We start from the raw sequence: 26,676 nt of genomic DNA on the forward strand, positions 1-26,676 counted from the left end.
GTCGTTACAAGTTGGTATCAGAGCCCTGGTTTGAGGGATTCGGACACGCCTTCGGGAGTGTTTGGACTCAAATCGAGGGATTGAAAGATTTTCCAAAAGAAATTGTTCTTTAAAACCCGGAAAAGAGTCACAAGAAAGAGTGAAGTGTGTGACGTGCGCGACCGGTGGTTGGACGTGGTGAAGGATTATGATTGCGAGATCCTTTACCACCCGGGGAAGGCCAATGTGGTGGCCGATGCGCTTAGCCGCAAGACGGTGCCGATCAGGGACGTCTGTTTGAGGATGACTGTGGTGACTCCCCTGTTGGAGCAGATTCGGGAGGCTCAACAGGAGGCTATCAAGGAGGAGCATCGGAAGAACGAGCGTGTGGTGGGTCAGGTTTCCTCCTTTGATTATGATGGCAGAGGACTTTTGACATTACACCGTAGGGTGTGGGTGCCGTATCACGGTGGTGTGCGTCAGATTTTGATGGAGGAGGCGCACAAGTCCCGATTTTCTATTCATCCCGGGGCGACGAAGATGTATAGGGATCTTCGTCCGGATTATTGGTGGCCTTGCATGAAGCGGGATGTGGCATGGTACGTCGAGCGGTGCTTGACCTGCAGGAAGGTCAAGGCCGAACATCAGAGGCCGCATGGCAAGATGCAGCCGTTGGACATTCCACTGTGGAAATGGGAAGATATCATGATGGATTTTATCACAAAGCTTCCCAGGACCGCACGGGGAGTGGATTCGATTTGGGTCATCGTGGACAGATTGACCAAGAGTGCTCACTTTATTCCGATTCAGGAGAGCATATCGGCCGAAAAATTGGCCGACATCTATATCAGAGAGATTGTGGCACGGCATGGGGTGCCAGTATCGGTAATCTCGGACAGGGATGTGCGTTTTACTTCCAGATTCTGGAAGAAATTTCATGACGAGTTGGGCACTCGTCTGCATTTCAGCACCGCCTTTCACCCGCAGACAGATGGTCAGAGTGAGCGGACCATCCAGACCTTGGAGGACATGTTGCGGGCGTGTGTTCTGGATTTCGGTGGTAGCTGGGATACCTATCTTCCTTTGGCTGAGTTCTCCTACAACAACAGCTATCACACGAGTATTGACCGACCCCCGTTCGAGATGTTGTATGGGCGGAAGTGCAGAACCCCGATATGTTGGGGGGAGGTTGGCCAGAGAGTCATGGGAAGCACCGAGGTGGTGCTAGAGACGACCGAGAAAATCCAGCAGGTTCGGAGCAGACTTCAGACTGCACAGAGTCGGCAGAAAAGCTACGCCGATAGACGCCGATCCGACTTGGAGTTCCAAGTCGGGGATATGGTCCTCCTGAAAGTGTCGCCTTGGAAATGTGTCATTCGATTCAGGAAGCGGGGCAAGTTGGGCCCAAGGTTCATCGGGCCGTTCAGGGTTGCAGCCCGGGTGGGCAAGGTGGCGTATAGGCTGGATCTGCCAGCCGAGCTCAGTCAGATCCACAGCACCTTCCATGTTTCGCAGCTGCGGAAGTGTCTGGTGGACGATTCAGCAGTAGTACCGTTGGAGGATATTCAGGTTGATGGCAGCTTGAATTACATTGAGCGCCCAGTCGCAATACTTGACAGAAAGACCAAGACGTTGAGAAACAAGAGGGTAGAGCTAGTAAAGGTGCAATGGCAGCACCGCAAGGGTTCAGAATGGACTTGGGAACCGATGGACGAGATGATGGAGCATTACCCCGAGCTGTTTCAGGACCAGGCAGCAGACTTCGAGGACGAAGTCTAAAATAAGTGGGGGAGATTTGTAGCACCTGGTTTCCGGTATGTGAATTTTATTTGAGCATTGCCTTAATTTAGCCTTGGACTCGGCGAGTCATAGGGTCCGACTCGCCGAGTAGGGACGAGACTCAGGACATGTTTTAAGTAGGCAACTCGGCGAGTCCACATCCTGGACTCGGCGAGTCACCGCTGCTAGATGAAACCCTAAGTTTCAAGGGTTTGCACCCTATTTAAACTCTCATTCCGCCCCAACTCGTCCCCATTCACCCCCAGAACTCCCCCAACATCGTTTTCCCTTGTTTCCTTGAGAGTTTGAGGTGTTCTTGTTGTGTTCTTGAAGGTTTTGAGGAGAAAGAGGAGTAGATCAAGAAGAGGAGAAGGAGATCAGCCATCTTTGTGTCATTTCAACATTTTCCTGGAGGTATATCTCGTTTTCCCCTGTTTCTATGCTTAGGATGTCATTTGGGACACTCTTGAGCAATTCTCCAAGCTTGTTTGTGCTTAAGGACTCGTAATAAGTGGATTAACCTTTAGATCTAGGCAATATTGAGCTCCAGGAGCTCAGATCTGTGAGCTTTATGGCCCCATGTGGCTTGTTCATCCTAGATCTACCCTTTTGAGGCATTTTGCACCCTAAAATCCACATTAGTGAATATCCACACGTAAAGTTGGAAACTTTACGTGTGATTTGTGTCCTAGAAGCTCAGATCTATGAATGGCATGGACTGAAATCGAGTAAATCTATGTATTTGGTGAATGCATGGCGACGACTCGGCGAGTCGTATAGGTGACTCGGCGAGTCTGGTCGCGAGTCACCGATTTGGTCCCTTCTTCATGTGTCGAGTTGAGCCATGAGTCACAGGGGGTGACTCGGTGAGTTGGGAGCTGAACTCACCCATGTTAGGACTCGGCGAGTCCAAGGCAATCTTCATAGATCAAGAACAGACTCGGCGAGTTGTTCATACAACTCGGCGAGTCTTAGCATAAAGTGTTTATTGGATGAAGATGAACTCGACGAGTTGTTCATACAACTCGGCGAGTAGGATGAAGGAGTTGAATGACAGATAGAAGGTGAACTCGTCGAGTCATAGCCCGACTCGACGAGTAGAACCAGGGACCCAGGACAATAGTTTGCTAGGGACTCGGCGAGTGGAGATCCACTCGGCGAGTCGGGTCAACTGAAAAATTGACTCTAGCTTTGGCGTAGAGCTAGACCGGGGGTAAAATGGTCATTTTACCTAAAGGACAGTTAGCAGTGTTTGATTGAGTATGTTGTGGGAATTGCAGCCGGAGGACTCCCGGAGCAGCAGCAGCCAGTTAGTTCTCGATCAGTTCAGCATCTACTTTGAGGTGAGTTACCTTCCAGTAGCAGTGGGTCTAAGGCCACAATGCCGACCCACCAGTAGGAGATGTATGATAGATGATTGTCTTTGTGATATCATCTAAGTTTGCTATTACCTGATATGTTATATGCTAGCATGATATGTTGTATGTGATAGTAGTAGAGCTTGGTTGTTAGGACCGAAGGGTAGTCAGACACCCCAGATACGTCTGACAGTATGTGATGATACGTTTGCATGCTGGCTTGTTATGTTATATGTGATCGTAGTAGTAGGGGGTGAAATAGTCCCCGAGGATCGGTTGTTAGGACCGATGGGTAGTCAGAACCCCAGAATGGCTTGACATGGGTAGTCAGCACCCCAGAATGGCTTGACACGGGTAAGACGGCACCCCAGAATGGCCGTATGGGTAGGTCGGCACCCCAGAATGGCCGTACCGGGTAGTCAGGCACCCCAGAATAGCCTGGCAGTACGTATGTTATGTGTTTGTTGGTATGTGGTACGTTGGGGGAACTCACTAAGCTTTGTGCTTACGTTTACAGTTTTGTTTTCAGGTACCTCTGCATCGAAGGGGAAGGAGCCGGCGCGGTAGCGGCACGTCATGCACACGCTCTTCGGTTTCCGTATTTATGAGATTTACTGGGATTGTACTCTGATATTTTGATGGGATGTATGGTTTGACTTTTTAGAACATGGTTGCGATGTGTTATGGTGTGAACAAACAATGTTTTTATTTATTAACGTTTTCTAAAGTAATACCTTAAAAATGAAATTTTCGGACGTAAAAATTTGGGTCGTTACAGTGGATCCAGCAGGTCCGGAGCAGGCTCTGGACTACTCATAGTCGAAAGAAGAGATACGCCGATAAGAGACGTTCAGATTTAGAATTTCAGGTGGGCAACATGGTCCTCCTCAAGGTGTCACCCTGGAAGGGTGTCATTCGGTTCTGGAAAAAGGGAAAGTTGGGACCTAGGTTCATCGGTCCTGTAACACCCCCCTCTGGCACGTATCACAATATTGTCCGCTTTGGGCCACTCGGCACGAGGACTTCCCAGGGGGTCACCCATCCCGGTACTACTCCCGCCCGAGCACGCTTAACTGCAGAGTTCTTATGGGATCTGCTGCCCTCACGGCTTTAAAACGCGTTGTGATAAGGAAGGTATCCACACCCCTTATAAGTAGATGTTTCGTTCTCCTTCCAAGCCGATGTAGGATCAGGTGCAACCCACCTTCAAAGATGTGACAACCGTCAAATTCTGGTCAATTCAAAGTCAAATAAAGTCAACAAGTCAAACCGGTCAACTCAACTAACCCTTGTGTACCTGGACTTACGTTTCGTATTTACTAAACAACCCACTATTCTAATAAGAAAACATAAATCGAAAAGTACGTACAACTAGATCTCTTTAACCTAAAAACTACGGTAAGTGGCAAGCCAAACCGATAAAACAATGATGCTTACTCATCGGGAGTGTGTAAGATCCTTAAACAAGGCTTAACAGGGTTTACGAACCATGCATTGCGATGCCGGACACTCACAACTGTCCCACACGGAACCTCTCTCAATCGTTTTCACTCTATCTCTCTCTATGTCAAATCTCTCCCTAATCTCTCCAAGTATGTGAAATCTCTCTCTAATATCGCTCTGTATTAGAAATCTCTCCAAGAATGTCAAATCTCTCCCAAATCCCTCTAAGCATGTGAAATCTCTTTCAAATATCTCTCTGTATGAGAAATCTCTACAAGAATATCAAATCTCTCCCAAATCTCTCCAAGTATGTGAAATCTCTCTCAAATATCTCTCTGTATGAGAAATCTCTCCAAGAATGTCAAATCTCTCCCAAATCTCTCCAAGTATGTGGAACCTCTCTCAAATATCTCTTTGTATGAGAAATCTCTCCAAGAATGTCAAATCTCTCCCAAATCTCTCCAATTGTGAGAAATCTCTCCCAAATCTCTCTCAAAAGTTTCCCGTAACTTTTTGGAATCATTCGGGTCATTCCGGCCCTTAACCGGGTCAAAAACGGCTTAAAACGGGGCGAAAACGAGAAAAATAGGCTTTAGGAACCGAAACCGGAGTGAGAGGCTTCTTAGGCGAGGACCGAGCCTCTGTTGGCTTCTTACGTGAGGACCGAGCCTCTGGTGGCTAAAGCACGCGAGGACCGAGCCTCGGTCTGTGTCGCTACCCCGCCTCTCTGTCTCGCTCGGTCTCTGCTTCTCTCTGTTCCTTCTCTCGCTCGGTCTCTGTTCGCGCCCTCTGTTCTCTTCTTCTCTCCTCTCGGTTCCTTCCCTCCTTCTCCTTCCCTCTCGGTTTCTGCCTCTCTCCCTCTCGGTTCAGCACCAGAATTCGCATATTTGTCACATTTAGCCCATTTTTGATATTTTTAACATTTTAAGCCCGTTTTTCGTGATTTTAAAGCGGGATTTTCTCCAGAAATTATATTTTAACATAATAAACTCTAAATATTCATAATTTAAACATATTTTGATGAAAATCATTATTTAAATAATAAAAATCAAATGGGTGAATTATTAAAGGTGGAGTGTTGACTTTGCCTTATCCAATGTCACAAGCAACCACCCCACACCCACTCTTTGACTAACCACACCTCCCCACCTTACCTAAGTCACATCAATGTCATTTCCACTCAATTTACACTCATTCCCACGTTTTTAGAGCTGGAACAAACATCCTCTCTCCTCATTTTCTCTCATTTGCCCTCATTTCACTAAGTATCAAACACCACTTTCTCTCAAACTTTTCCCACTCCAAACTCGAGATTCAAGGCTGATCTTCACGTGTTCTTCCACTCTTAGTAAGTATAATTCATCCTCCTTATGATTATTTCACTTCATTCTACTCAAATCATGAATATCTTACACAAACTCCATCATATTAGCGTTAGAGCTTCGAATCTTCAAGTGATTCTTCAAGTGTTCTTGGGTTGAACACTTCTCTTCTTCAACACTTACCTACTTAAATCACTCAAGGTGAGTTCATACCCCTATATTTTCATGTTTTCTCAAGTTTTCAGGGGGGGAATACAAGTTAAAACACTAAGAACATAACTAAAATTTTCTAACAGCCTTCATCAGAAAAGTTCAACTCCATTCACGGACTGTTTTGGGCATCTTAAACATTTTTGTTTTCAAAACTGTACAAGGTGCAAATAGTTCAAGTTTTTAGCTTTAAAATGGCTACTTGCACATCTCCATACGATTTTTCTACAATTTATGGTGATTTTTACAAAACTGCCTATCATTTCAAACAACAATCCGGACCAGTCTGTGATTTTGGACTTTTTCACCCAGGTTGGAGGTCATTAAAAATCGTGATAAAAATTATGAGTAAACTAGACACATTTTTTGAACTCTCAGAATTTACGGATCTAGTTTTCGACTTTGTATGATTTTTCTATGATTTTTCCAAAAACAGGGCAGAATGGCTAAAGTTAGCCAACAGCATGTAAATATCATAGCACTTTGTATTATGTTGAGCAAAGTGTATAAACATAAGTTCTAATATTTGAATGTGTTTCCTTGTTAGTTTATCATTATGAACTGAAACTAAGTCATTCATATTAAATATTATTCATTCATTTTAGAACACGTATTATTTAACTATAAAAAGTATAGTTTGATAAATTCATAACACTAATACATTTCCATAAAAGAGTTCATACGTATTACATACATTTTAGATAAACTATAATAGGTATAGTTTATGATACATCACTCAACGCACTCGTACAAAAAGGGTACATTCATACAAGAAAGATTTATATTCACACACATTTCACGTAAATTTGTTAATCTATAGTTTGATAAATTCACAACACTAATACATTTCCATAAAAGAGTTCATACATATTACATACATTTTAGATAAACTATAATAGGTATAGTTTATGATACATCACTCAACGCACTCGTACAAGAAGGGTACATTCATACAAGAAATATTTATATTCACACACATTTCACGTAAACTTGTTAACCTATATTGTGAGACTCTCTCTCTCTCTCTCTCTCTCTCTCTCCCCGTACGTCCGAGTGCGGGATATAATTCCTGGTAGTTATAATCAGAATCTCCTTGAGGGAGAACGTGATACTTGTATATAGATCTATATTGGGTTTGACACCCCACACCTTGCTGCTAGCTACAGTTGGACCTGCAGGTCTACGGGTGACAAATGTCATTTTATTTTTCGCGACACTGAGAACGTCGTGGCAGGTTCACATAGTCATAGTATGATTATAGCGACTCACATAGGGATATAACAATCCATAAGTTTACGGGATTTTATTTTTAAAATCTAAATGAGTTTTATGTCGATTTAAAATCATCTTTTTTATCTCTATGAGTACAGATATTACTGTACACTTTTGGTTTTGGTAGTTACGACTACACATCATTTGAAACCACATTTATACTTTTAAGTATAGTCAATACTTGTTATTTCTCAGTCCTCTAATTTAGGACTACATATATATACAAAGTATTAACGAGCATGAGAACATACAAAAATTTCATTTAATTCAAATGCGTCCATGTCCATTTAAGTGCATAACATTGTCTATTAATAAGAAAGGTTACTTATACATTTTGGTCTTCAGTCATAAGACTACATTACGCAGATTTTAAAGAAAATATAGGATTTTCTGGAAATCAAACTATTTTTCATCTAAAATTGTTAGACTTCAACTATAGTCGCTGAGCGTATATGTTTGAGTCATATAAGAATTTAGTCTTGATTGGCCTAGAATTGGTGGCGCCCGCCTCATCTCCTGTTCCTCGTTGGGTTGTGGACCTAGGGCAGACCCACTATATTCAACGTTTTATCTAATTTAAACCTTATATAACTTTTATACGCTGGACGATTATAGAGGAACTCTACGGGTTACTCTATGGTTCATTAATGCATCATATAGGAATATTTCTATTCACACTTAACTAAGAAAATATTAGATTTTCTGGAAATCAAACTATATCGATTTTACAAGGAAAAAAAAACGGTTTCTACTTCAAACAAAACTCTTATGAACTCACCAACCTTTGTGTTGACACTTTTTAAAACTACTTGTATTCTCAGGAAATCAGTGAAACAGGAAAACTTCATCGCTTTGAGGATGGGACGTTAAACCATCATCAATTTATTTTGTCATCATAATGTAATTGTTTTTGAAACATGTAAACATATACTTTGGTGTAACTTTTGCAATTATATATATGGTGGTTGTTTTTACTTTGAGCACTATTATACACGTTGTTGTGATACTGTACATGAAGTCCTCCACCCCCAGACGTTTCCGCCATCCTTGGTTTGGGGGTGTGACAGGTCCGTTTAGGGTTTTGGATCGGGTGGGTCGGGTTGCTTACCGGTTAGATCTTCCAATAGAGCTCAGTTAGATCCACAACACCTTCCATGTTTCTCAATTATAGAAGTGCTTAGTGGATGATTCAGCAATGGTACCCCTTAAGGATATCTAGGTTGATGACAACCTGAACTACATTCAGCGGCTAGTAGCTATCCTTGACAGGAAGTCGAAGGATTTAAGGAACAAGAGAGTGGAGTCGGTAAAGGTGCAATGGAAGCACCGTAAGGGCTCAGAGTGGACCTAAGAGCCCGAGGAGGAGATGAAGGAGCACTACCTAGAGTTGTTTTCAGGCACAGCAGACTTCGAGGACGAAGTCTAAGACAAGTGGGGGAGAATTGTAACGCCTGGTTCCTGGTATGCATTTAACTTATTTATTTATTCATTTTGTAAGGGCTACCCGGCGAGTTGGTGACCCTAACTCATCGAGTAGAAGGCAGAATATGTGCGGGTTTTAAGTGAGCTACTCGACGATTCAGAGTCTTGAATCGACGAGACGGAAACCCTAATATTTAGGGCTTGCTTAGGCTCTACCGACGCAGTTGAAAAAAAATGCATGATATTCTCTTAAAAATCTCACGGGCTTTAATTGGCCATGCGTTTTAGGGTATGTGACCATGTGTTTTGGTCGGGTAATCTTTTAAACCCAATTGATCATTCTTGACTCTCACATAAAACTCACGATGGTGTGTCCTCCCTCCTCTCTATTACTCTTAACCGAAAACCCTCCTAACCCTAATAAACATTCAATTTTCTTCAATATTTTCAATCAATACGAGATTAAAGCACTTAAAGCACCAAGGTATGTAATTTTTGCTTCCTAACTTCACCTCCTTCATCATCTAGGTTGAATTCTCACAACGAAGATGTACAAATCGGATCTTGCGTAAAACCCTAGTTTTTGTTTTGTAAATTTTTACTTGATTCTTGTATTATGTTTCAAAATTCTTGTGCAGAGCTTCAAGAGCAAGCTTAGGGAGGTGTTTTGGAAGGAAGATTGAAGCTTTTACCTCTAATTGTACATTCCACCATTGATGAGTTCAAGCTTTCTTGAGGTTGAAGATGAAGTGAAAAAGTCAAGCACTCATTACCGATTCAAGCATTTGACTGTCTCAAGTTTTATACATGAATCTTAAGATTGTTTGACTATAATTGTTGAGAATTCATCCATGCGCTTCATATAATAATACATTCATGTCTCAGTTGTTGTGCTTCAGCTTTTCCGATCATACTTTGCCTAGTTGTGCTTTAGCTTTTAATCATCCTTTGTCTATCATATACATTTGGCTTGTTAGCACCATGACAAAATCCAAGATTCCAAAGGTGAGCGACATGGTCCTCCTGAAGGTGTCACCCTGGAAGGGTGTCATTCGGTTCCGGGAAAGTTGGGCCCTAGGTTCATCGATCCGTTTAGGGTTTTGGACCGGGTGGGTTGTGTTGCTTACCGATTAGATCTTCTGGTATAGCTCAGTTAGATCCACAACACCTTCCATGTTTCTCAGTAGTGGAAGTTCTTAGTGGATGATTCAACAGTGGTACCCCTTAAGGATATTCGGGTTGATGACAGCCTGAACTACATTGAGCGGCCAGTAGCTATCCTTGACAGGAAGTCGAAGGATTTGAGGAAAAAGAGAGTGGAGTCGGTAAAGGTGCAATGGCAACACCGTAAGGGCTCAAAGTGGACCTGGAACCCAAGGAGGAGATGAGGGAGCACTACCTAGAGTTTTTTTTTTTAGGCACAAGAGACTCCGAGGACGAAGTCTAAGACAAGTGGGGGAGAATTGTAACGCATGGTTCCTGGTATGCATTTAACTTATTTATTTATTCATTTTAGAAGGGCTACTCGACGAGTTGGTGGCCCTAACTCGTCAAGTAGAAGGAAGAATATATGCGGGTTTTAAGTGAACTACTCGACGAGTCGCAGTCTTGCATCGACGAGACAGAAACCCTAATCTTTAGGGCTTGCACCCTATTTAATCATCATATATGGCCTCCACCACAACCTTTATCACCTCCAAGCCCTAATCTCGAAACCCTAATGAACCTTGAGTGATCTTGAGCCATTTCTTGGCATTTTTTAGTGGTTTGTGTGTTCTTGAACCTTAGAAGAAGAAGAAGGAGCTTGAAGGTTCAAGGATAAGGTTATAGATCCAAGGATTTCGTTCCATTCTCATCACTTTCTCGTAATCAAACTCTTAACTTTCCTTATAGTTCATTAGATCTCTTTATGGTCTCTTTTATGGGGTTTTTGTCCAAGTAGTATGATTAATGATCCATGGATGTCCCAAGCTGATTATACTTTCAAATATGGAGTTATTAAGGGCTATAAAGGAATAAAGGTGCAAACTTTATGCCATTTGAGTCTCATGAAAACCTTAAGGATGTTGTTATGGCCTTTTAAGCCCCAAATGGGCCATACATGGAAGCAAGCTCGAGAGTTTACGTGGTTAACTGGTTTCTAGGTCCTAGATTGTGACAACCCGATATTTCAACTCTTTGTAACGACCAAAGTGGGTCAAGTATTGTAACCGCTTCTAAGTAATAAAATTTACTTTCATAATAAAATGTACAAATAAGTCCTATTTAATTTCCTTCTATGATTAAATGTCTTTGAACCCTGATCGTACGTGAAAAGAACACCCAAATCCGACTTCATTTAGCGAAGTTATGATTTTTCCAAGTTCGACTCAGCAACAGACAGCTAAAAACTCGAATCAGAAATCGAGCGACTTTTGGCCGGAATGACCTAAACGAGAATCGAAGGTCTCGACAATGGTATTCCAGCGGTAAAAAGTCTGGCAAAAACCGACATCAGATAAAGAAGTTACGAATTTTCAAAGATATTCCTTAAACACGATAGATTTTTATATTTAATAAAAAAAAAATTTCGGAATTTGCCGACGGAGTCTAAACGAAAGTTGAAGAGCGTAGTCTCACCTACGCGAGGATATAAAGACCATCAAAAACGGAGTTCGTATGAAGAAGATATGAATTTTTGAAGTTATTAAATAAATTAATTATTTATTTTATTCAAAAATTCGGGTATTATCCGAAGGGGAGTCAGCATCCGAGTTACGCGCCGCGTACTCCTGTACGCCCCGCGTACCCGAGAAGATCGGCCTCAAATCGTCCACGTCGCACGATCCGGAGAACCCGACCCGCTGTCTCGTCCGACCCGCGTGCCAACGACCCGTCCCATCCGACCCGCGAACCCAGGGATCCGTCCCATCCGAAGCCGAGGCAGTCGAGGCCTCGGTCATGCGTGACGTACGCGTACGCCCCGCGTACTGAGGCAGACCAGCCTCTCTATAAATAGCATACGAAGGTTTCCAAAGAAAGGGCTCATTTCTCTCCTCTCTCTCACAACCTTGCCTCGTTTTCCGTGTCCGTTCAAACCCGAAGCTTTGGTCTTTTTGGCTCAAGTCCCGAAGGTCGATTTTACTCCCGAGATTCCCGAGAATCCTGAGGAAAATCCGTTTCCCGAGACGAAACTCTGCCCGGTTTTTCATCTCGCTATCTCCAAAACTTTCAAGTGAGTTTCATACCCCTTAATCAACCGTTTTAATTATTCTAAATACTTTTATATGCTTTCAAAGGGGGGGATTACAAGTAAAACACACGAGTATTATCGTGTGTTATATAAAGAAACTCTTTTATATACTGTTAAATATTCAAATCACACGCGATTTATAAACCTTTAAAGGAACTTTTAATTATATAAATATATATCATATGTTACAATAGCATTCAATCTTTTAAAGTATAAAGTTGTTGTAATGCAGGTATAAAACTAAACTGTTCTTAAATTATTCTTTTCTATCGTATAATCAACACCAAAAATCTATGCTTTCATAAACAAATGATTCTTTTCCTACGTATTTCTAAAAACAAACAAGGCACACTTTGTAAAACTATAATAGGTATAGTTTTACGAACAGATTTCTAACTCTTATGTACTAGAAACATATATTTCAAGAAGTTTACTTTCGTATACAAGAACAAACGTAACATTTTAACCAGTAGATCTGTTTTTATACCACAGGTTTGTGAGACACTAATTTCATGTACGTTCGAGTACACATTTCAAGTCCTATATTATATACCAGAATCCCTTGGAGGGGGAGCATGGTGTTTGTGTATAGATCTATACGGGCTTGACAACCCGCGCCCTGACTGTTAGCTACAGTCCACCGTTTGGGGTGACAAACGTCATAACATTCCAACGCCTGAAGAACGTTGTGTATAGGCATTTCGAGTTAATAGTATGGTTATAAAACTCACAAGGGGTATTTAAAAACGCATTGATTTACAAGGTTTTCAAACTCATTTATTATTTTACCTTTACATATATCTTGGAAACAAACATTGGTCTTGAATGAAGACTACTTTTATGCTAGTAGAAAATATAGGATTTTCTAAAATACATACAAACAAAGATAAAACATTTCATTTCATTTAAACATTGTCATTTAAATACTTATGAAATTCACTAGCTTAAATGCTGATCAACTCTTTCAAAATTACTTGTATGTCCCAGGGATCCAGTAAATTTCAGGTACTAATATGCTTTTGAAGAAGAGATGCTGCGGCGCCAGTTTAATCTCATATTTTTGACATCATATTGTAATTGGTTTTGAACATGTAACTTTTGACAAATGTAAACTTTCAATTATATATATGATGGTTGTATTGCTTTCTTTACTATGTATTCATTTGTTACGCTACCACATGAAGTCATCCACCCCCGAACGTTTCCGCCATTCAGGTTTGGGGGTGTGACAGATTGGTATCAGAGCAATGTTTATAGTGAACTAAGTATATCGAACCACATAAGATATACAAACTATAAATGCTTAAGGGACTAATACTCTCTAACAAAACAAATTTCTTTTTACACTTAAACATCATTTCGTTCAACTTAAATTAATAGTTCATTTAAGTACAATTACATGCATACCACAAACTATTTTCATATTGTACAATTTTACAAGTATATAGGCAAATTGACACGCACGAATCGAGAAATTATCGTAGTAAGCAACAAGTCAAACCGTACCAAACCATTACAAAAATCAAACACAAGAATTTAAATACTATAGGAGTATTTGCTATCTAAACTAGTTTAACTTACATGTTTTACATGTTCCGACTTTATTCAATTCTTATAACCTAAATTCTCGTATAGTCAAATGGCCGGATTTCACCACCCTGGCGACCCCTACTTTCCCAACCAAGGTAATGGAGGATGGATCGAAGATGATCCCGAAGAGGACGAGGAACCCATAGACGTGGGTGATGACTCCGGTACCGACTCAGAGCCGGAAGTTATCGATCCACCACCCATTCAACCTCCCGTCTTCGTAAGGAACTTTCAAGGACCGACTCCCGTTTGGGGAAGTCACCTCCACCATTGGAGCCAACAGCAAAACCTACGCCCTCCCTACGGCATGTGCCGGGACTTCTATGATGTCCGCGGCGGAGGTTCGGCTGATCGAGCACTCCCAGTAATGGTGGGTAAGTTAGCCAATCAGTCCTATCAGTCTGGAGTACAAGCTAGTCGACTCCGGGATATCAACGTAGAAGTGCAGGTTCACACTTCTGACATCCGTAAGTTGAACAAGAGGCAAGACAACGCTCAGTTCCAAACCGAAGTGTTTCAAGCGCAAATTATTGCAGCCCTCGCCGAACTAAGGGAACAACAAGCCTCTTTGGATAGGCGTCTAATGGAGTCAAAGCAATCAGATACGGAGTCAAGCTCCAAACGCAACTTTCGACGCAAGTAGTGCTTGTCAAAAACTCAAAATTTTGTTATAGCTTAGGACCTCGGCTAAAAGTCTTTAAATTTCTTAAACTTAGTAAACGGAGATCCTTATAGAGGACAAATTTTCTTGATCGTTGTAACAACTTTTATATTAATATAAGTGGCACTATTATTACTATGTTGAGTATTTCGTTCGAACCTTGAATGGTCCTTGGGAACCCAAATACTTGTTTCATACCTTCAGTCTTACAAATAACTTTCATTCTTCTATTTCAAGACTCATACTATCTTTTGTTGTTGAATTATAGCGATTTAATTCATGAGACACATACATTTTCCATTTCATGAAATTCTTATCATTGTTTTCTTTCCATCTATAGTTGAAGGATGCCTCCGCGTAGGAATCCAAGGCGAAACAACAGTGAGGAAATACCTATACCACCACCTCCACCACCCCAATTTGATGTTGTAATGTTTCAAGCAGCAGTCACCGCAGTAGTGGCAGCCGCCATGTCACAGATCAATAACTCAAGTGCTAATGTCTCGGGATCTGGCGCACACACGTCCAACCATGGCGAGAGTCATGGACCACCTCGAGAATGCACCTATAAGGACTTCACCAATGCCAAGCCCCGGATGTTTTATGGTACTGGTGGTGTAATGGCCCTGAGGCAGTGGATTGAAAGGACGGAGGCAGTCTTTGAAATCTGCTCATGCCCCGAGCACAGCAAGGTCAAATTTGCAACCTTCACCCTTCTTGATAAAGCTTTAACTTGGTGGAATGGTCACGTTAAAGTACTTACCCTAATCGTGGCAAACTCCATAAGCTGGGAGAGCTTGAAGGCCATGATGATGAGGGAATACTGCCCGCGGGGAGAAATTCAAAAGCTTGAACACGAACTATGGACTCTCGGAATGGTGGGTAACGACATCGCTACTTATACCAACAGATTCTGCGAACTGGCAATCCTTTGTCCAGACATGATTGCTCCTGAGAGCAAGAAGATAGAAAGGTACATCTGGGGACTGACGCCCCAGATGCGGTCAAGCGTGTTAGCTTCCAAACCTGACACCTTTGAAAGTGCTAAGGAACTGGCACAATCTCTGATCGACTACGGAGGTCATCAGAACTCAACCACTTCTGCACCAGCACCACAGAAAGGAAACAACAACTACAACAACAAAAACAATGGCAGGAAGAGAGCGTGGATCAAAGGAAAGGGTGGATCTTCCCAAGAATCCGCAAAGAAACAACTTGTGTCAGTAAATGCTGCTATTGTACCTGCTACAGTCCCTACGAATACCTACCCAACAAAGCCTTATGTAGGCAACCTCCCAAAATGCACCAAGTGCAATTTCCACCACCATGGACCTTGCCGAGATATGCAGTGCGCCAACTGCAACAGGAAAGGACACACGGCTCGCTTCTGCAAAGAACCCGCAAAGCCGATCACTCAAGTTTCCGGTGCGGGTATAGGGCAGGCTTGCTACGGTTGTGGCGAGGTGGGCCACTACAAGAGAAACTGTCCTAAGGCAGCAGGCACCGGAGGGGTAGGACGAGTTTTGGCAATAGGTCACGACGAAGCTGTAGCTGACCCAACTATAGTTGCTGGTACGTTTCTTCTCGATAATTCATACACATGCATATTATTCGATAGTGGAGCGGAGAGAAGCTTCGTGAGTCAAAACTTTATCCATTTACTTAAACCTACACCTAGCAAGTTAAAAGAACCATTCACTGTAGAGATGGCCAATGGAAAAACCGAAAGCACAAATTGCATATACATGGGTTGTACGTTAACATTGGACGGCCATTCTTTCCCAATCAATCTCATGCCGGTACAAATTAAAAGTTTCGACGTCATAGTCGGCATGGATTGGTTGAGTCTCCTTCGTGCTGACATCATGTGCTATGAGAAAGCAGTCCGTCTTAACCTCCCGAACAACGAAACATTAGTTATCTACGACGACAAATCTAGTACAAACCTTCGCATCATTTCGTGCATCCAAGCTCGAAAGTGCTTACGGAAGGATTGTCGGGCATTCCTAGCACACATCGTCGATACAAGTCAAGAACTGAAGGACATCAAGAGCATCTCGGTAGTACGCGACTTTCCCGATATCTTTCCAGAAGAACTACCAGGATTACCACCGCAACGCCAAGTCGAGTTCAGAATCGACTTAATTCCAGGAGCTACCCCAGTAGCGAAGTCGCCTTATCGTCTTGCACCAGCAGAGATGCAGGAACTTTCCAGTCAACTTAATGAACTCCTTCGCAAAGGATTCATAAGACCAAGTTTCTCACCTTGGGGAGCACCGGTCTTGTTTGTAAAGAAGAAAGACGGATCGTTCCGTATGTGCATCGACTACAGAGAGCTGAACAAACTTACTGTCAAAAACCGCTATCCTCTACCCCGTATCGACGACCTATTCGATCAACTTCAAGGGGCGAACTACTTCTCCAAAATAGACCTGCGATCCGGATATCACCAATTACGAGTTCTAGAGGGGGACATTCCAAAGACAGCTTTCCGAACTCGTTATGGACACTATGAATTCGTGGTGATGCCGTTCGGATTAACCAATGCACCAGCAGTATTTATGGACCTAATGAATAGGGTATGCCGCCCTTACTTGGACCAGTTCGTCATCGTCTTTATCGATGATATACTTATCTACTCTCGAAGTGAGGAAGAGCATGGTCAACACCTACGAAAAGTCCTAGAAACACTGCGAACGGAAAAACTCTATGCGAAGTTCTCTTAATGCGAATTTTGGATTCGAAGAGTCGAATTTTTAGGTCACGTTGTTAGCGAAAAGGAAATACACGTTGACCCCTCCAAAATTAAGGCTATTGAGAACTGGTCGGCACCAAAGACACCTACTGAAATTCGTCAATTTCTAGGTCTAGCTGGCTACTATCGCAGATTCATAAAGAACTTTTCGAGCATTGCGAAACCTCTTACTTCATTAACTCAGAAAGGTGTGGTCTTTGACTGGGAAGCGAAACAAGAGAAGGCATTCCAAACACTAAAGCAGGCCTTGTGCACCGCACCGATACTATCCCTCCCCGAAGGGATAGAAGACTTTGTGGTGTATTGCGATGCTTCAAATCAAGGACTAGGTTGTGTTCTTATGCAGAGGGGGAAGGTTATCGCTTATGCCTCCCGACAGCTTAAGACACACGAAGTGAACTATACGACACACGATCTCGAATTAGGAGCTGTAGTATTTGCTCTGAAGATCTGGAGGCACTACTTATACGGAACAAAGAGTACCATCTTCACCGATCACAAGAGCCTTCAACACATTTTCGATCAGAAGGAACTCAACATGCGACAACGGCGATGGGTCGAGTTACTGAATGACTACGAATGTGAGATTCGATATCATCCTGGAAAGGCCAACGTAGTAGCCGACGCCCTCAGCCGAAAGGAATACACTGGTCGGAGGGTCAAATCTCTGACCATGACTATCCATTCCCACTTATCCACACAAATTAAGGAAGCACAAATGCAAGCTTTGCAACCCAAAAATGTGGCGGGTGAATCCCTGCGAGGAATGGAGAAGAATTTAGAAGTCAAGGGTGGCGGAGCCTACTATCTCATGGGCCGAATCTGGACCCCAAAACATGGTGGTTTCAGAAACATAGTCATGACTGAAGCTCACAACTCAAGATATTCCGTTCACCCGGGGTCAGATAAAATATATCTGGATCTTAAGAAACTGTACTGGTGGCCTAACATGAAAGCAGAAATTGCTACCTTCGTGAGTAAATGTCTTACTTGCGCTAAGGTTAAGGTCGAGTATCAGAAACCGTCAGGACTACTACAACAGCCAGAGATACCAGAATGGAAATGGGAGCGGATTACTATGGACTTCATAACCAAATTACCCAAGACGACAAGTGGACTCGATACCATATGGGTCATTGTCGACAGACTGACCAAATCCGCGCATTTCCTACCCATCAAAGAGACTGACAAAATGGAGAAGCTTACAAGAACCTACTTAAGGGAAGTAGTGCGACTGCATGGTGTTCCGATATCCATTATCTCCGATCGAGATAGTAGATTCACTTCAAGGTTCTGGCAGTCACTACAAAGTTCCCTAGGAACTAGGCTGGACATGAGTACAACCTACCACCCACAGACAGACGGACAAAGTGAGAGAACGATACAAACTTTAGAAGACATGCTGAGAGCCTGCGTGATTGATTTTGGAAAGGCATGGGATATTCATTTACCCCTTGTCGAATTTTCATACAACAATAGTTATCATACAAGCATAAAGGCTGCTCCGTTTGAAGCCCTCTATGGTCGAAAGTGCATATCCCCTCTGTGCTGGACTGAAGTTGGCGATAACCAGTTAGCTGGAAGAAGAGTTCTTGAAAGCACTCTCACCGGTCCGGAGATCATACGTGAAACAACAGAGAAGATCGTTCAGATTCGTGAACGATTGAAAGCCTCAAGAGACCGACAGAAAAGCTACGCTGACCAAAGGAGGAAACCTTTGGAATTCCAGGTAGGAGACCACGTCTTATTAAAGGTCTCACCGTAGAAGGGTTTAATACGATTTGGAAAGCGGGGGAAACTAAATCCAAGGTACATAGGGCCTTTCGAGATTCTTGCCAGAATCGGCCCTGTGGCTTACAAGCTTAACCTACCGCGCGAACTTAGTAACATCCATCCAACCTTCCACGTCTCAAACTTGAAAAAGTGTCTATCCGACGAGACTCTTGTTATCCCACTCGACGAAATCGAGATCAACGAGAACCTCAACTTTGTGGAAGAACCAGTAGAAATCATGGACCGAGAGGTCAAACAAACAAAACAAAGTCGCATACCCATCGTGAAGGTTCGCTGGAACGCCAAGCGGGGACCCGAATTCACATGGGAACGCGAAGATCAGATGAAACAAAAGTATCCTCGTCTCTTTCATGTTCACTAGTATCTTTACTACTTTAAATTTCGGGACGAAATTCTCTCTAACGGGGGGATGATGTGACAACCCGATATTTCAACTCTTTGTAACGACCAAAGTGGGTCAAGTATTGTAACCGCTTCTAAGTAATAAAATTTACTTTCATAATAAAATGTACAAATAAGTCCTATTTAATTTCCTTCTATGATTAAATGTCTTTGAACCCTGATCGTACGTGAAAAGAACGCCCAAATCCGACTTCATTTAGCGAAGTTATGATTTTTCCAAGTTCGACTCAGCAACAGACAGCTAAAAACTCGAATCAGAAATCGAGCGACTTTTGGCCGGAATGACCTAAACGAGAATCGAAGGTCTCGACAATGGTATTCCAGCGGTAAAAAGTCTGGCAAAAACCGACATCAGATAAAGAAGTTACGAATTTTCAAAGATATTCCTTAAACACGATAGATTTTTATATTTAATAAAAAAAAATTTTCGGAATTTGCCGACGGAGTCTAAACGAAAGTTGAAGAGCGTAGTCTCACCTACGCGAGGATATAAAGACCATCAAAAACGGAGTTCGTATGAAGAAGATATGAATTTTTGAAGTTATTAAATAAATTAATTATTTATTTTATTCAAAAATTCGGGTATTATCCGAAGGGGAGTCAGCATCCGAGTTACGCGCCGCGTACTCCTGTACGCCCCGCGTACCCGAGAAGCTCGGCCTCAAATCGTCCACGTCGCACGATCCGGAGAACCCGACCCGCTGTCCCGTCCGACCCGCGTGCCAGCGACCCGTCCCATCCGACCCGCGAACCCAGGGATCCGTCCCATCCGAAGTCGAGGCAGTCGAGGCCTCGGTCATGCGTGACGTACGCGTACGCGCTGCGTACTAGCGTACGCCCCGCGTACTAGCGTACGCCCCGCGTACTGAGGCAGACCAGCCTCTCTATAAATAGCATACGAAGGTTTCCAAAGAAAGGACTCATTTCTCTCCTCTCTCTCACAACCTTGCCTCGTTTTCCGTGTCCGTTCAAACCCGAAGCTCTGGTCTTTTTGGCTCAAGTCCCGAAGGTCAATTTTACTCCCGAGATTCCCGAGAATCCCGAGGAAAATCCGTTTCCCGAGACGAAACTCTGCCCGGTTTTTCATCTCGCTATCTCCAAAACTTTCAAGTGAGTTTCATACCCCTTAATCAACCGTTTTAATTATTCTAAATACTTTTATATGCTTTCAAAGGGGGGGATTACAAGTAAAACACACGAGTATTATCGTGTGTTATATAAAGAAACTCTTTTATATACTGTTAAATATTCAAATCACACGCGATTTATAAACCTGTAAAGGAACTTTTAATTATATAAATATATATCATATGTTACAATAACATTCAATCTTTTAAAGTATAAAGTTGTTGTAATGCAGGTATAAAACTAAACTGTTCTTAAATTATTCTTTTCTATCGTATAATCGACACCAAAAATCTATGCTTGCATAAACAAATGATTCTTTTCCTACGTATTTCTAAAAACAAACAAGGCACACTTTGTAAAACTATAATAGGTATAGTTTTACGAACAGATTTCTAACTCTTATGTACTAGAAACATATATTTCAAGAAGTTTACTTTCGTATACAAGAACAAACGTAACATTTTAACCAGTAGATCTGTTTTTATACCACGGGTTTGTGAGACACTAATTTCATGTACGTTCGAGTACACATTTCAAGTCCTATATTATATACCAGAATCCCTTGGAGGGGGAGCATGGTGTTTGTGTATAGATCTATACGGGCTTGACAACCCGCGCCCTGACTGTTAGCTACAGTCCACCGTTTGGGGTGACAAACGTCATAACATTCCAACGCCTGAAGAACGTTGTGTATAGGCATTTCGAGTCAATAGTATGGTTATAAAACTCACAAGGGGTATTTAAAAACGCATTGATTTACAAGGTTTTCAAACTCATTTATTATTTTACCTTTACATATATCTTGGAAACAAACATTGGTCTTGAATGAAGACTACTTTTATGCTAGTAGAAAATATAGGATTTTCTAAAATACATACAAACAAAGATAAAACAGTTCATTTCATTTAAACATTGTCATTTAAATACTTATGAAATTCACTAGCTTAAATGCTGATCAACTCTTTCAAAATTACTTGTATGTCCCAGGGATCCAGTAAATTTCAGGTACTAATATGCTTTTGAAGAAGAGATGCTGCGGCGCCAGTTTAATCTCATATTTTTGACATCATATTGTAATTGGTTTTGAACATGTAACTTTTGACAAATGTAAACTTTCAATTATATATATGATGGTTGTATTGCTTTCTTTACTATGTATTCATTTGTTACGCTACCACATGAAGTCATCCGCCCCGAACGTTTCCGCCGTTCAGGTTTGGGGGTGTGACATAGATCTAGGCTTTCATGCTTTGGTTTGAAATACTAAGGTTGTTTGGACAAGATCTATGTCCTAGAGGAATTAGGGTTTTAGCTAAACCCTTCAAAAAAGGGTTATCAACGGGTAAAGTTGTAAAACTTTACCCTTAGAAAGGTCATTTCCAGTGAACTAGCGAAGTATGGACTATAAATCTAGAGAGCAAGGGCTTAATTTGTTAAGATGGCCAATTAGACAGAAGGGCTCGTGGAGTTCATGAGGGAACTCGACGAGTCAGGTCGTGCTGTCCCGTTTTAGTTTATGGTAGAACTCGACGAGTCTGTAGAGGGATTCGACGAGTTAATTTGCCAAGTCGCAGCTATGAGCAGCACGATATGACTCGATGAGTCGGAGGAACGAATCGGTGAGTTGGGTTGCGGTTTCAGGATTTATGAGTTAAAGAACTCGACGAGTTGGTTAACCCAGAATGTTGACTTCGACCAGATCATTGACTTTGACCAGGGGTAAAATGGTCATTTTACCCTTACATGGTTTTTCACTTTTCCGACTAAGTATTATTGTATAAAGTTAGCCGTGGAGTCGTAGGAGCAGCCAACAAAGATTCCCTATGCACAAGTTCAACATCTAGTTTGAGTGGTTAGTTTTCCTCTAATAGGAACGGGTTTAAGGCACCAATGTCGTCCCGTTTATGTATGTTAGCATATGCCGGACTTCAGTCCGATGTCGGGGTTAGCCTAATGTAAAGTATGTGTTCCGGGCTTCGGTCCGATGTCGGGGCGGACCCGAGAAATGTTTATGTATGCTTGATGTCTTTGTGATTCATGCATGTTATGTGTTATGTGTTCCGGAGCTAGGTCCGATGTCACGATGTATGTTAGCTTATATGTATTATGTGTTCCGGGCTTCGGTCCGATACCGGGGGCAAGCTCGATGTATGTTATATGTTTATGTTATGTGTTTATGATATGTGTTATGCAGTGTGTATGTCGGGGTAAGCCTGATGTCGGTCGAGGCCCGATGCCTGATGTGGTCTGATGCTGGGGTGAGCCCAATGCCGGGTAGGAGTCCGATGTCGGGTTCGACCCAATGCAACTGGGTGGAGTCCCAAAGTTATGTTGTATGTTATATATGATACGTTATGTGTATGATATGTGGTAGCTCGGGGGATCTCATCAAGCTTTGTGTTTACAGTTTTCAGTTTTGGTTTCAAATTCTGCTAGCAAAGGGAAGGACTTGGGGTGATCACATGTCACACACACACACACCATAATTTTCTAGTCTATGATATTTCACTATGATATTTGATATAATATTTTGATACATTGACATATATGATGATGTTTTTGAGATATATGGTTTACAATGTTTACTTGATGATGATATTTGTGGTTTTAATAATGAATTAAAAGCGAAATTTTTTGACCGTATTTTTGGGATGTTTCACATATTTTATGAGATTTTTTAAGTTGTCATTATTAAAAAAAACTATTTAGACGAGGTGTTCATGTGTGTGTGTGTTTTTTTTTTTTTTTTTTTTTTTCCTAAATATACTCTTTTATGCCATTTAATATATATTCTAGAGTAAATTACACGAATGGTCCCTATGGTTTAGGGTAATTTGCATGTTTGGTCCCTAACTTATTTTTTTAACTCGGAAGGTCCCTACTATTTGTTATTGCTACACACTTGGTCCTTATTGTTTGTTTTTGTTACGCATTTGGTCCCTATCTTACGTAAAAAGACAATTATTTAAATAAAGAAAAATAGTAGGGTAGGTAAGGTAAGGAGAGAAGATGGGATTGAGGGTATGTTTATTTAAATAAATTAAAAAATTAAGAGAAAATTAGACTTTTTATGTAAGATAGGGACCAAGCGTGTAACAAAAACAAACAGTAGGGACCTTCCGAGTTAGAAAAATAAGTTAGGGATCAAACGCGCAAGTTACCCTAAACCATAGGGACCATTCGTGTAATTTACCCTATATTCTAGCTAGCTTATTAGCTAGTTTTTGTCAAACATTATTTTTTATTGGTTAGTAAGCCAAACATAATTTAAATATGATTTTTTTTTTAATTTATGTTATTCATAACTAATATTGTTTTTAATTATAAATAATTGGATTTTTAAATAATTATAATTATTTCAACTTTTGATGCCTAAGAACCAATATATAGAAAATAGAAAATGAATTTCGATAAAAAATAATAAATTTAAATATGGAGAAATCTTATTATACATACGTACAAACAAATAGTAAGTTTGTAAAAACAATTTGTAAAAGAAATAAAAATGTAGAAGAAGCTATAAAAATACTTTTTGTAAAATATATAAAATGAAATAAAAAATATAATTTATAAAAACAAAGAAGTTTTAGAAAACATACATAAAATACAGATAATAAAGTATTTGTAAAAAACTACTTTTTATATAAATGAGTTTCTATAAAACTATCAAAATAGATTTTTAAATAAAGATTTTTTTAATAAAAATATATAAAAAGAAAATTGTAAAAAAATTAAAAGGAAAAAAGTTTTGACCAAATAAATATTAAAAAGGAAATATAAGAAACCAATTTTATAATAAAAGGTAAAAAGATGGATTAAAACCCTAAAAATCAAAAGTTAATGGTAAAATGGCTTAAGATTAATGGGAATGTTTTTTTTTTGTTAATATTGGAATTTAGAGATTTTAAGTTTGGAAAGAAGTTATATAAAAGAACCGTTGAAATGGAAGTCGAAAGGATCGAGTCGGTGAATTGGCGCTTAATATAAAAAGAATCTTTTGTTCTTCCCTCTTCCACTCTTCACCCATTCCGCTCGCTGCTCTCCAAAAACCGCTGGAGATTCATCCCGCCCGTTCTCCGTCACTCCACTCTCTTGAGATCCTCGCACCCGAGTCCTTCGCAGTACACTCACAATCATGTCTATTATCCAACGAAATTATCAAGATCATTGTAAGTTTTCCTTCTTATTATTTTCCCTTCTCGTGCTTATTTTTAGTTCTCTAGGGTTTTTTTTCTCCAATTTCGAGTTGAAATTTCTTCTGTATATATCATATATATGGACAAGAAAAGATCGACGTTTAGTTGCTGCTTTTTTTAACTCTTTTTTCTTTTCCGAGTGGCGAGTTTTTTCTGTAAAATATGACTTTCTAAGTTCTCAAGTTCTATCGCAACATAAAATCATCATGAAACTACGTAATATTTCTGTAGTTTTATCTATCCTTTTTAGGTTTTATTTTCTATCTTTTTATTAGGTTTTTTGGTTTTTCTGTAAAATCTTCATTAAGCTTGTCTGGTAGGCTTATTTCAGAACGTGTTTCTGTGGTTTTCATGATTATTTGATAATTTATGTGTGTTTGGATGATTTTTTGTTGGTTGTTTGTGAACGTATTTCAGATTCTGTCAGCATTCTTATTAATAACCAATTTTATCAGATGATGATGATGTTCTATTCAAATCTCTTTTTATGAGTGTGTGATCATGGAATACTTCATTAGCTAATGTTTATTATGTTTCCTATTTGCGATGTGCCCCTGTAAGATCATCAACAACCCAAAGAAACATTAATACTAGAAGCCAGTGTTATCAATAGCGAGCATGGCGCTCGCTATAGCGTTTTGCGAGGCGAGGCGATCCATTGTCGCTATAGCGACGTAGCAAGCTGTTTGATTTTTTTTTTTTTTTTTTTAAATATGGTATAAATAGACCCGTATTAGGGTTTTTAGTTGGCTAATTCTGTCTTGTTATCATGATAGCAAACTTAAACATCTCCAATCACATGAGTCAATGTTTCATGACTTTTGCCATTTTGATTATTGATTTAATGGTAATAACTTAAAGGTAACAAGGAACTTTTTACCAAAACGAATCTTTCATGTTGTTATTTAAAGGTACTCTTAGGTGTTGGGTGATTTTTCTTCATTGAAATGTACCACAAAAGGGGTGTGTCTATTATCATGGAATGATGAAAAAATCTGCAAAAATGTCGATCAATAACATAACCCCTAATCTTTGACTTTGTTGATTTCAAAATTAGTTAGATAGATATCTACCCTTGGTGACTACATGTATTATTTTTCAAGATTTGAAGTACATTTTATCACAAGATTTCTATATCTACATTGATGCACTTAATTCCAAAATATTTTGAAGTCATGATTCGATAATAATGCAGATAGATAGATGCTCATAGATCCCCATTGGCTGCAAACAACATCCTAACCGGGGACATTCGTTAATTAGGGTTCATTCTGTTTCAGAAGCAACCAAGGTGAAAAGCAACATACATAAACATTTATGTTGTTTGGTTCTTCAAATCTATCTCATTCCATTTGTATGTTATACTAATACCAAAGCTTTTTGATCTTTTATTCAGTCTTATAGTTTCCGAAGGGGGACATGTCCATCAGCTGTATAGCTTCCTCATCTTCTTGTAGCTACGTTCTCCAGTCATTTGAAGGTGAAGAAACTATGATAACTTTTGCCACTATACTAGTAGTATGATGCTGTTGATCATCAAGGGTAAACTTGTCCAAAAATATCCATTTTGGCTGGAAAGTATTAGTGATGGGTGAAATAGTACATAACCTTTTTGTTAAATGAAAACTGATAACTTAAACATTCTCCAATCAATTACCACTTAAATTTTATTTTATTTAATTTACCCTCATCCTACTTTCATTGCTATGTCAAAAAAAGCTTGCTACTTGCATTTTTATCCAAATGGTTCCCCCTCTATGGTAAGCAGTTTTCACTGCTATTTTACAAAATATAAGAAAAGAGTTAAAAATTCAATGCTATGACGGAGATTATGATGGTTAAGCATTTGTTTCAAGATTCTTTACTGATAGAATCTGAATCATTAGCAGGCAAATAACATTAATGGACAACAAAATACAAGAACTCATTCATAACTACAAGTGCGTCCATGGAGAAAGTCGCTCCAGCGTTCTTACACAATAATGAAAATTGGAAATAAAACAACATCAACATCAAATATAACCATTTTGACAATTAAGCACCTTAACAACACTAACGCATAACAAAGAGGGACAATGAAACATAAATATAAGTGAAGAGCTCATGAGCGATGGCATAGTCAGGCTCCGTGAT

The 26,676-nt window shown here is 40.5% G+C and overlaps 1 long non-coding RNA gene across 1 annotated transcript; it reads left to right on the top strand.

The window, feature by feature from the left end:
- The first annotated feature begins 24,278 nt into the window (after positions 1 to 24,278).
- Positions 24,279 to 26,187, top strand: LOC145044970 (uncharacterized). Its single transcript, XR_013681727.1, has 3 exons — positions 24,279 to 24,516; positions 25,739 to 25,834; positions 25,940 to 26,187. It is a non-coding gene; the product is annotated as an uncharacterized LOC145044970 (long non-coding RNA).
- Positions 26,188 to 26,676: the final 489 nt, after the last annotated feature.

This window comes from Lactuca saligna, chromosome 5 (assembly GCF_052625555.1).
Source record: "Lactuca saligna cultivar CGN05327 chromosome 5, ASM5262555v1, whole genome shotgun sequence".
Lineage (NCBI taxonomy): Eukaryota > Viridiplantae > Streptophyta > Magnoliopsida > Asterales > Asteraceae > Lactuca > Lactuca saligna.